The following is a 12,050-nucleotide window of genomic DNA, read 5'->3' as shown; positions in this document are numbered from 1 at the left end:
TCGTTTACTGTTTTGTTTTTTCCAAGTTTACTGCTACCTTATAGATTAGATGCATTTCTGAGACTGGCCCAGAGTTTAACCATGAGTCATAAAATCATTTCTCTGGGAAAATATATTCTGAGTAACAAAAAAACCCAAACTTGCGAGTAAACTTTTAGAACAAATCCTGTTATAATTCGATGGGTTCCTCTCCCTATACTAGGATTTTAGAAAATTATCCTTGGCTTTTGTTGTGGATAAGATGATAGATGCCATTATGATCTGTATTTTTTTTTTGGTAATGTATTAGTGATTTAAAAAAATCATCTCTAAGGCTCTGTGAGACTGTTATGGAGAATTACTTCTCCAGATAGTAGGTTCAGTGTGTGCTCAGAAATCTAAAGATTCACACATAACCCATCAGAATCTGAACTCCTTATGCTCCCCAAACCCTCCTCACCCATGCTGGTTGATGGCAACTCATCCTACTTGTTGCCCAAACACATATGAGGAAGCTAGGAGACTCAGAGAAGCTAAGAAGCTTTCCTGAGGTCACACAGCCAGTCAGTGGGAACCCAGAACCATTTGACTCCAAAATCTATACTTAAGCCACTATAATCGACTAAGAAATCATCTCTATCTTGTAGTAAAGTTGACCCTTGAACAATATGGGGCTTAGGGGTCCTGGCCCTGCCCCAGGCAGTCAAAAATCCATGTGAAACATTAGACTCTCCCCAAACTCAACTACTAATCACTAACTGTTGACTGGTGGCGTTACTGGTAACATAAACAGTGGATTAACACATATTTGGTATGTTACATGTATTATGTACATAAAGGGAGCTAGAGAAAAAGAAATGTTATTAAGAAAATCATAAGGAAGCAAAAAATACACTTACAATACTGTACTTTCTTTATTGATATCGTAACTTTACATGGTCTATTCAGATGAATCATCAGTACCTACCTACATCAAAATTGTCTCATGTGATACAAAACACTGTAGATGTTACAGCTATTACTAACACTAGACATCAAAGATTAAAAGATAATTTGAAAAAGTAAATTCATATTTTTTTATAGGGGTAACAATTCCTGCATTGATAACAAAGAAGCAGCAATGTGATCGCTTTATGGTCAACAAGTGTCATCCATACTGTTGTTTCTCAGTAGCCCAGCCTATACACTCATGAGTGAATCGTTAAAAAATCTTTATGGCATGCAGTATTATATCATATTCATAATACAGTATTGGAAACATTGTTATACCTTTTAAAAAACTTATCTGTTGATGATAGGCTGATAGGCCATTTCTCCAATTATGAGAGTGAGAGAGGCCTATTGTACAGTAATGAAATTCTTTGAAAGTAAAGTTATAAAACAGTAAGAAAACTAACACGTTATTAATGTTATATTAAATATTACTCACCTTATGCCTATGTAAGGAGACACTAGTATCTACATATATCTTATGCATTCATGAGATACCTTTTAATTTTTTTTGATATTTCTAGGCTTTGCGGTTCATCTGAGAGTTTTTCAAATTGTTGAAAATCCCCCCAAATTTTCCAATATATTTATTAAAAAACCTGCATATAAGCAGGCCCACACAGTTCAAACCGGTGCTGTGCAAGCATCAACTGTGGTTTAAGAACATCTCACACTTGACCCCCATTTAGACCAAAACATTTCCAAATGCTTTTAAAGAAAAAAGAATCACAGTGCACTTTACTACATATGGTACTCTTTTCAAATTTCACTAATAATTTAAACATTGGGAGTTGAGAGTTTATTAGGTGTGACTGAAGTAAGCTGCCGGATGGCCGTTCCTCTTGGAATGTGACGCTGCTGCTCCCGAGCCGGAGGCCGGTGGGTCTGCGTCCTGCAGTTCCGCCTGCAAACGCCAGGGGGCACCACCCACACGTACTTTTACAGCCGCGAGGAATCCAAACAAAAGTGATAATGACTGGATTATAGAGTCAGATTCGGTTTTGCTTTCATACTGAACTTTCCACATAAAAGCGACGCCGCTCACTATTTTGTAGGCAAGTTAATCACTGCTGTCCAAGAGCTCGAGTGGAGTAGAACTGGGAAGATCTGCAGCACTGATGTTCAACAACACGTCTCTTTCCCGTGAACTTGAACCAACAAAATCGTCTTGATGAGCATCACTTTTAAGAACTCAGAAAAAGATGTAGAACTTTGCTCGTTCTCTTTGAATAAAAGATAAAACCAACCTGCTGACTTGGCTTGGTAGAGTCCTGCTCTATATTTTGTTGTACTGCTTGGAGATGACCTGGTTTCACCCTGTAAATGGTCTTTTTTTAAAAACCATGTCCCATAGATGTATTTGTAAAGAGGACTTTAGCCTTAAATTGTAATAATTTAATTCTCTTGCAAGGAGAATATATTCACGTGGCTATATTTTGTGCAAACGTTAATTAGGAAATTTGAAATAATACAACTTAAAATATTAATCACTCGACTTTTTTCTATGAAGTGTTAAAAAAAATAACATGAATCTTCCAAATGAAAAAGTTCTCCGGAAGTGCACAATTTGAAGCTGTCGGGAAGAAGCAGGTGTGACATGGGTCTATCTTTAGGCATTGACTCAACAAATCTTTGTGGAGTGGGTTCTCCCTGCCCTGCACTGCTCCAGGCTGCACCCCGGGAGGGAGGGGTGCAGTTGGGTAGTAGGAGACACGCAGGAAACAAGCTAAATAAACCAGGCTAGACGGGTTGCTACTGCTTCGGGGGAAATAACAGGAGGGGCAGCTGGGACAGTGGGCGGTGAAGGTGGGCGCGGTTACCTCCCTGGGCAGGTGACCTCTGAATAAAGACCTGCCTGAGTGAAGGCCTGAGCCTCCGTCTGTCTGGCCCAGGGGTGCAGCTGATTCCTGGATAAAGCACGGCAGCATGCTGGTGTTGCCACTGAGCCAACACACCTGCCGGAGTCAAGATCTGTCTGCAATCGGGCAAAGTTTGAAGTATGCTTGAAAATCTTCAGGAACACATCTCTCGCTTAAATACAAATTCCTTCTACTTGTGTGATTCGAAATTAATATGTGTTTATAGAGAAGCTAAGAAAGTACTCTCAGTCCATGTATGATAGGGAGTTTACCCAAACGTGAAAATTTCAAGACTGCAATTGCACTGGGATAGCAACAGCAGCTATAAGACCCTTTTTCTCGAGATTCTCGGTGGCTGAGGAGATAGAATAACAGCACTCTGGCAGGGCACAAGCTACAAAAAGGAAGAAGATCCGGAGAGGGACCGTGACCACGTCAATCCCCTATGCTCCACCCCCTGCCCCAAGCTCCTCCGGCCTGCCTTTCCCCATCCCCAGGCGCCCCTCCCCGCAGCTCCGCCCAGGAGGCCAGGACGCAGGAAGGCCTTGGATAAGCGAGGATTCAGCACTGCTGGCATTTGAAGAGTCCTTCCAGATTCGGGCAAAGGAGGAAAAACCCTCATCCTTCTCAGCCCCCAGTGAAATCGGAGATGAAAGAAGATGGTTTTAGCCTGGCAAATAAGAAAATAAACAAGTGCTTGAAATGGATAAGTTTTTCCGTTTAAATTTGTTTTTGCAAAGGGTTTTTCTTCCCTGAAAAACATAATACTAAAATAGCAAGTTATGTTTTCATTTACAAATCCTTCTCAAGAGGAAATCTAATAATAACAAGGGGTTCCCATTGGATCCCAGCTTGTCTCATAATGTAAATACATGTCTCTCCTCTGGGGAAAGACACCTACCCTGGGCCAGGTCGCTCTCATCTAAATTGGTGATTTTACTCATCGGTATTTTTTTTTTCTTCCTCTTTTACCTTGAACAACCTCTCCCACAGAACAGAAATTCTAGATCCTACGGCTGAGTATCAGATGGAAGGGGCCTCTTCCGCGAGGGGTACACAGTGTAAAGGACGGTGGCCAAACAACTTGCTGCTCTTGCTGCGCTTTATTTCACACCCGCTGCAAAGCCAGTTTGCCCCTCACCATGTCTCACCGTGAACCAAATGTTCGAGGATGAGAGAGCAGGGCTGTGTCCTGGGAAGAAAAGGCTTAGGGTCTGTCATCCTTTCTGACCTCAGCTGCGTTTCTTATAAGATGGAAACCATCTGGGTTCTTGAGCCTTGGTTTCCTCTCTTATGAAATGGGGATGATAATACTGTGATGGAGTGAAAGTAGTGGCCAAATTCCAGACACCCGTCCCACTGAGAGGTGGGGTCTGTGTCCCCTGCCTTGCACCTGGCTGGTTCTGTGACTGTTTGGACAATAGAACTTGGAGGAAGTGGTGCTCCAGGGCCCAGGCCTTCGGGCAAGGCAGCTCCCACTTCCCCGCACTCCAGGAGCCCTGACCTGTCCAACCTCCCTAAGGCCACTATGATGCGGGGAAGCCCACGCTCACGGCAAGCGGTCCGTGTGCGTGGAGGGAGGGATGCCCAGCTCTTACAGCAGCGGACTCCCAGACATCACGAAGTGGGCACGGAGCCCCCTGACTGTGCTCCATCCAAAGTCCGGTCCACATGGCCTCGAGATACATTCATGACACTTTGTTTTCAACCCTGAGCTTTGGGATCGTTTGCTAAACTGTGGCAGATAAGCCCACCGAATGCTGGTCCTGTGAGCCTTTGTTGATTTCACAGGTGACTGTCCACAGCAGGTGGCTCCGAGCTCAGTACAGCAGCCATCATCATCCTTGTCGTTTCTAGGTTCTTTCCATACACAGCTTTTCAGAAACAGGGGCCGAGAATCCTCTCTCAGCTCTCAGAGGATGTGGAAATCCCTGGCAGCGGAACCGCGTGGGCGGCCTCGGGCTCCTGGGCTGCAAATCCTCCGTGAACACTGTGGTTACCACAGCTGCAGCAGGTCCCCACTGGCAGAAGAAAATGTAGCAACTCCAGGGGTTGGGAACACACTGCCTGGCCCAGGCCCCGAGTCTGCCCCCACCTGCTCTGCCGATGGCTGGGACAACGATGCTTTGCCACCCCAGAGAGGGGGGGTTGTGAGGGGGCGTGGGATGAAGTCGGGGATGGCACAGCCTAGAGGCAACAGAAGCAGAGGAACCCGGCCAGGAGGGTAGGGGTGGGGAGGGTCTTTGGCTTGGGGACTTGGCGCTTCTCACAATCCCCTCTGGGCCCTGACCTGGGAACCTCCAGCGCAAATCACCAGGGCCAGGACAACACCTTTAGATGATGTGCTTTCCCCATAGTTCTTTGGAGCTGCTTGGAAAAGGGAGGAATAACTAAAAGTAAAAGTAAAAAAGCAAAAAGGGGGAGGGGAGGGACTTCCCACCGAGACGCCCTCCATGCCCTGCAAAGCTGGGACCTGGCCCTTTAGTTCTCGCGCTGTTGCCTCTACCCCCCAGGGGTGCAGGCAGGGCTGCCAGGAGCCCCGGGCCTCCCCCTGCCCCATGTAGCCACCAAGCTCCCAGCTCCTGCTCTGACTGCTCTGTTTTTTTGTTTTCCACACTTCCGGTTACCCTGTTTCCAGCTCCTCCCTAGGGTTCACAGCTCCGACATCCCCTCAGGCCCAACGCTGTCCGAGGTGTTGACCTGCTTCCAGGCCCAGCTCCTCTCTGCACACCGCCCCCCGCTGGCCCCGTTCCTTCTGGGAGGACATTCCCTGGGTGGCTCTCCCTTGATTGGCTTTCTGCCACCCACCAAGCATTGTCCTGGGGACAGAAGGACAAGGTAGCTGGCCATTCCATCCAGTAGGCTGTGCTCAGAGCCGCCACGGTCAGATGAGACTATTGTGAGGATGGAGCATGTTTGTGGACGGTTCTAGGAAGTTTCTACGTTAGCAACGATTTACTCTGCCCCCCTTTCCCAGGATTGGTGCTGGTCCTAGGTGAGCACAGAAAGATCCCACCCCCAGGGGTCGCTGTGAAGAATCCGCAGGTATGCCCCTGAAGCCCCTGAACAGAGAGACCCCCCGGAGCAGGCCTGATGCTCCAGTTCCAGAGCCCCTCTTTAGAAGCTGCGGCACTTACTGTTGCAGAACTTTTGGCTCTTAAGTCCAAGACAGGACCTGTAATTTAGATAAGCATCAACCAGAAGGCAAAGTCTAGTTTAAACTACAGGGCACAGCTTTGATATTCAAAATAGACTCTCAAATCAACCCGCTTACTGACTTATAATCTTCTATATCTTATTTATTTAAAAATATAGCAGTTTTAGCTTTTTTTTTCCTTTATCAGTTTATCAAGACTCTTGGGTTGTGGACGGAAGCCCTCACTGGAAGCATAGCCCCCCTCCTGCCCCGTCCCCCCCTCCCCCCCCACCCCAGGACTGGCTTCGAGTCAAGTTTGGCTGAGTCGGTGCTCTCAGCTCCCAGGGGCCAGCTGTGGCTGCCCTGCTCTTCGGGCAATGACCAGAAAAGACATAGACCTTCATGCTCGTTGCTGGCACTATCTGTGTGTAATTTTCCCAGACGAGATTCTTTGTCCTGCCTCCTGGGTGAAGGATGCCCTCTCTGTTTCTCAGGCAAGCCGTGATGTCTTTGTGAAGCAGGGCACTTACAGTTACCTTTGCTGCTGACAGTGATTGTAGACCGAGGATGAGGGTAACATTCATCTTAAGAAAGAAGTCTGGATGTTTTATACAGAACCAAACATTCTGAATTGAATCAAAAGACAGCTTTTTGCAGCCAGGGTTCTGCTGATTGCCAGGGCTATGATGAAATTGTTTGCTTGAAGTTCAAATTTTGTAATATTCTGTAACTTTGAATTCTGTCTGGGACAGTTTTGAATAAAGCCAGGCTTTACGGTGGGTGGGGGAAACCAGACGGCACATTCAGTGTTTACTTCCTCATCCAGTACATGTTTGCAAAGTCCTGGGGACCCAGATGTGGACACAGCATGGGATAGAAAGGCATGGACCCTTCCCTCGAGGGGCTCACTCGATAGCAGAAGTGACAGCTATTAAATAACATTTTTAAAAATTACAAACATGGGAAGTGCGATCAAGGAGATAGAACCTGCCAGGGGGTGGGGTGTGGGTGTAATCTCAAATAGTTCAGGAAAGCATTAGGGAGATGAGGTTCTAAGGACTAGGATACATTGATGGTTAAGGGAGCTTCTGAGATGGGGACCCAGATGTCGTGAGCTCCAGGTGTGAGTGTGGACCAGGCACCCAGTGCTCATCAACTGAGCAGGTGATGCTTCATCAGGATGATGCAGGTTACATCTGAATTCCAAAATATTAGCAGAAAAGGTTGAGGAATAATAATACAGTAAGTCCTCTCATACGAACCTTCAAGTTGCAGACTTTCAAAGATGCGAATGTGCGTTCCATCAACATCAGGCGTGAGTGAACCTGCAGCTCACTCTCCATCTCCGTCTCCTATTGCTGACGATCCTTCAGCTCTACCATCTCCCACCTCTTCTCCTTCCTCCAGTCAGTAACTCTTCTTGCCTGTTCACTCCATGTCAGCCCCTGTATGCCAGCTGTTGTACTTGTGCTACTCTACTTTTCAAGGTACTGTACTGTAAGATTAAAAACGTTTTATTTTTTGTGTTCGTTTTTTATGTATTATTTGTGTGAAAATTATTATAAACCTATTACAGTACTATATAGCCAATTGTGTTAGTTGGGTACCTAGGCAAACTTGTTGGACTTAGGAACAAATTAGACTTGCGAACACGCTCTCAGAACAGAACTCATTCGTATGTAGGGGACTTACTGGAATATAATAATTCAGAGGAAAGAAACATTTAGATAACTCTGGCATTTTTTCCATTTGAAGTTTGTTCTTCAGACTGATGGGTGCTTGAATGATGGGTGATTCGTGTGTGTACAGCTTGATCGGCTCTTATAAGTATGAAGGTGAAGTGAGGAAACACTTTTACTGGGAAAAGAAGGCGGGGATGACTGCAAATAGAGAAAGAGGCTAATCTGGGTAAACTCTCAGATTGTAAGCAATTCCAGGGATGCATCCTGGAAAATGGAAGAAGATTCTCCACTGCCAGCCATCTTGTGAGGGAGCTGGGGTGGAGGACGCGGACCGACGTGGGTGGAGAGGGGAGACCCGCAGGGCTGGCCACATCAGACCCTCCAGTGGTGGGGACAGTGGAATGAGCTCTGAGTGCCACCCCCCTCCCCCCACTCTAAGCAAGAACATCCTTGAATATATTAAAAAAAGCAGGGACCCTTCCTCGTGGAGGTTGTAAGATAAATGGTTTTGCTCTAAAGATTTGGGATTTGAGCTTGGATAAGCTTAGCAGAATGTAGTCTGCATGCAGGCTGTGTGTTTGGGTGTTTATCGACACACCTGATAACAGGATCCCATAATTACGGGAACCCTCTGGGGACAGATCATTAAGACTCTGATGGGAACACAACCTTGTGTTTACAACTTGAGTTACTAGGAGACAGTCTGCCTTTCATTAGCACATAATAACATCTCACTTTTATGGGATGTTCCTTCAGTCCCTTTTCTTCATTAGATTTAACTGAAGATGAAAGTCCAATGTTGCTACACAAAGCCTAGGAAAGGAAGAGCCCTGTGTTTCACCGCAGTAATTGAACATGAAAGCCACAGACTTCAAAGGTGCACACAAATAAGAAAATTATGTTTTCTAAAGATCCCTGGGCAGGTGAAGGGTAATTTAGATGGACCCAGGGCTTTAAATTTAAAAGAAAATGTCCATACTGGGACTAGATGTCGGTGCAAACACCGGCACCGTTATGTATCTTCTAAACGATACACAAAACGGCACCTGGCTCAGCAGGTAGCATGCAAAGATGACAGAGCCTCCAAATTCCTGAATAGAAATAAGTGTGCTAGCCAAACTGAGGAATAAGTAGATGGATTCTTCTTTACTGAATAAGCTTCCCAAGGAGAATCTCTCTCTGCTTTCAAAAATAGTTGTTCTTTTTCCCTGAGGAATTAATTTGTACAAGTCACATGAAATTTTAAGTTACGTTACCTCTTTGGCTTCTGGAAAGCCTGACATTAACTATGGCTCCCCTCTAGTGAGGGACTAAGAACTGCCAGCACATCCTGAGAACACCCAGGTCACGTCTGGATTGCTCTTATTTTTGTAGCCTTTGATTTTGTGTGCCCAGAGGCACTCAGCTATTTTTATATTGTACTTGATCTCGTTGTATTGTAGGTATTTCCGTAAGCTGCCTTGAATCAAGTGGGATAAAAATAAGTAAATAAAGCAACACTGATTGCAAGTTAAAGAACTCAAGCAATTTAACCCAGCTAGACTAATGCAGTAAGATCAAAGCCAAGAATACAGCTATTCAAGAGCATAAACAATAAAGCACTAAGATAAGCAAAATATAAGTTTATAACCACTCCTCTACGCTAAATACAACCACTTGCTATCAGACCAAGGTGATGTTCCCTATTTTATCTTTCCCCTGAAAAGATGGCAAATTCTTGAAGCTTCTTGGTTCCACATGGAAACAAAACCCAGTGGTTGTGCCAAACGCGCCCTAACATCTTGCCCTGCAGACTGATCTGGTTCTTCCATTGCAATTAAGTATCTTCTGTGAGCTTTGATAAGCACTGAATCTGTCAGAGGTAAAGTATTTTAACAAGTATCTTCATGCAGCATTTGTTATTTTGTGGATTATATATGATGCATGCCTTAGATGCCAGACACATAAATCTGATGTTGCATCGTAATAGCTTCTAGATAGAAGCAACCAATACATATGTGTTATTTCTTTATTAAAAAATCTCTGATTCTTCTCAAGTTTCTTATAGCAATGGTTTGTTGAGCCCTGACATTTCTACACCATGCAACATAAAATTTTAACTTCTAAATATTTAAGGACACCAGTGCCAAAAATGAACGTCTTATTTTTAAAACTATAACTTGTTGATTCCATCAGAGTTGGTCTAGAATAGGGGAAATAGTGGTACTAATATAATTTTCATTGGTCCATCTATATCTATGACATTTTATTCAGTATTTTAAGAGAAATGTTAATTTTCCAAACTGAAGCTTAACTAAATAAGAAAGAATGGAGCAGTGATTTGCAGCACTGTATGTAAATTGTATTAGGAAAGTGTGAAAAAAACTCTACCAAAGAACAGAATTGGGGAGAACAGTTGTTTGGAAGCCTGTCAAGTGGAGAAAGAATTTAATTTCTTCTGACAGAACTAGGGTCTTGGGTGGAACTAGGGTCTAACATTCATCCCAATATTAGAAAGAATTTTTAAAGAATTACAAGTGTTCAGAAAAGGAATGAAATGCCTTGGAGGTTTCAGCAATGCCTCTGGAAATGTTCAAACTGAGCCTGGATGTCTTTATGAATTATAGCACCAAGGGGTCACAGCATTGGGTATGTGCTAGAACTAGATAGATTCAAATTTGCTTTGAGTGTAAAAATCCTCTATTTGTTGCAACATAATTTTATTCTTAGAGGGTGGAAGGGCATAGTCTAACGATCAGTTTACTTAATGTTGGCCATGTAAAAATAAGTGAAGAATAATCAAAAAAATATTTGAACCTTTTGTATGTCATGCCACCTAGGATTAGCTAACCTGCCTACACCACTGCATTGTAGCATGACTCCTAGTAAAAAGCAGCTGGGCTGTGTAACCAACCTGAAGGAAGATGCTGGGACTTCACAGACTTTACAAGAACAGATTGAATAACTGTTTTTATTTTATTTTTTCATTTTATATTGAAACATAGTTGATTAACAGTGTTGTGTTAGTTTCAGGTATATAGCATGAATAACTTGTTTTTAAACTTGTTTGTTCATAGATGTTTGCATGTATGGCAGAATTTTGCACAGGGTTTCTGTGAGGTTTTGGTTATTTTTATCACCATCATTTTCTCCAATATCTTAATGCTGTTTGAGTGAAATGCAATGGAAAAGGTAACTTACTGGCTCTCTGTGGTCTGGAAAAATGATGAGACACAAGGCACCAGTGAACAAGAGGCCACAGTATTGTGGTGTTAAGGCCTCCATCACTCCCGGAAGAAAGGTTACTCTAGAAATAGAAAGAGTGGTTTGTTTTATCTCCATTCAGGCCTCTTATTTGCGTTCATATCTGCTGCTTTAATGTGCTGAAAATGACACGCGACTTCTTCGGGTCTCTGGCTCAATCATCACTTTGATGTTTTATTTGTTGATGCACAAAAGGACTTGCCTTTCAAGTTTCTCTCTCATTTCAATGGAGTTTTTTTCAAAGTATTAAGAAACTAGCTCCACGGGACTGTCTACCCAGTTGGAAATTGGCACGAGATTCTGAAGTGTTATTGGTGCCCCTGGGTGTTTCCTGCCATTTAGTTTCAAACTAATAAGGAGATGCAGAGTTTGGCTGGAGTTTGTTCTGAATACTGTAGGTAGACGTTTGTGCTGGAACGCACTCAAAGAAGGTTGTTTAGAGAAGCATTTTATCGTACCAGGGACTTGGTTTTCTCGGCTATTGAAATGATTTTTGTTTGGAAATCAGAGCTGTTTCTCATCTTTGACCAGCTCTTTTGTGAAGCCTGCACTTCCATATTTATACCACCTATTTATGACATCATCCACTTGTTTCCATGGCAAAAATAGTCAAAGAAGAAAAAATATAAAGTAGAAAATTATTTTTGGAGAAACTTCTATTCAAATCCTTTGACCGTTTTTTAAAGCGAGTTTTTTGTTGTTGTTGCTATTGCGTTGTAGGAGTTCCTTATGTATTTTGGAGATTAACCCCTTATCAGATATACGGTTTACCATATTTTCTCTCGCTCGATGGGTTGCATTTTCCCTCCATTGATTTTTTTTCCTTTTTTGTGTAGAAGCTTTTTGGTTTGATGTAGTCCATGTGTTTATTTTTGTTTTTGTTGCCTATGCTTTTGGAATCATATCCACGAAATCACTGCCAAAACAAATGTCATGAAACTTTTCCCCTATGTTTTACAGATTTGGGTCTTATGTTTAAGCCTTGAATCTTGACTTGGTGTTTGTTTGTTTTGTTTTGTTTTGTCTATGGTGTAATAGTCCAATTTTACTCTTTTGTATGTGAATTCCAGTCTTCCCAACACCATTTGTTGAAGAGACTCTTCTTGCATATTCCTGGCATCCTTGTCGGAGATCAGGTGACCGTATAAATGTGGGTTCACT

This window comes from Hippopotamus amphibius, chromosome 11 (genome assembly GCF_030028045.1).
Source record: "Hippopotamus amphibius kiboko isolate mHipAmp2 chromosome 11, mHipAmp2.hap2, whole genome shotgun sequence".
Lineage (NCBI taxonomy): Eukaryota > Metazoa > Chordata > Mammalia > Artiodactyla > Hippopotamidae > Hippopotamus > Hippopotamus amphibius.
This window is presented reverse-complemented; position numbering follows the sequence as displayed.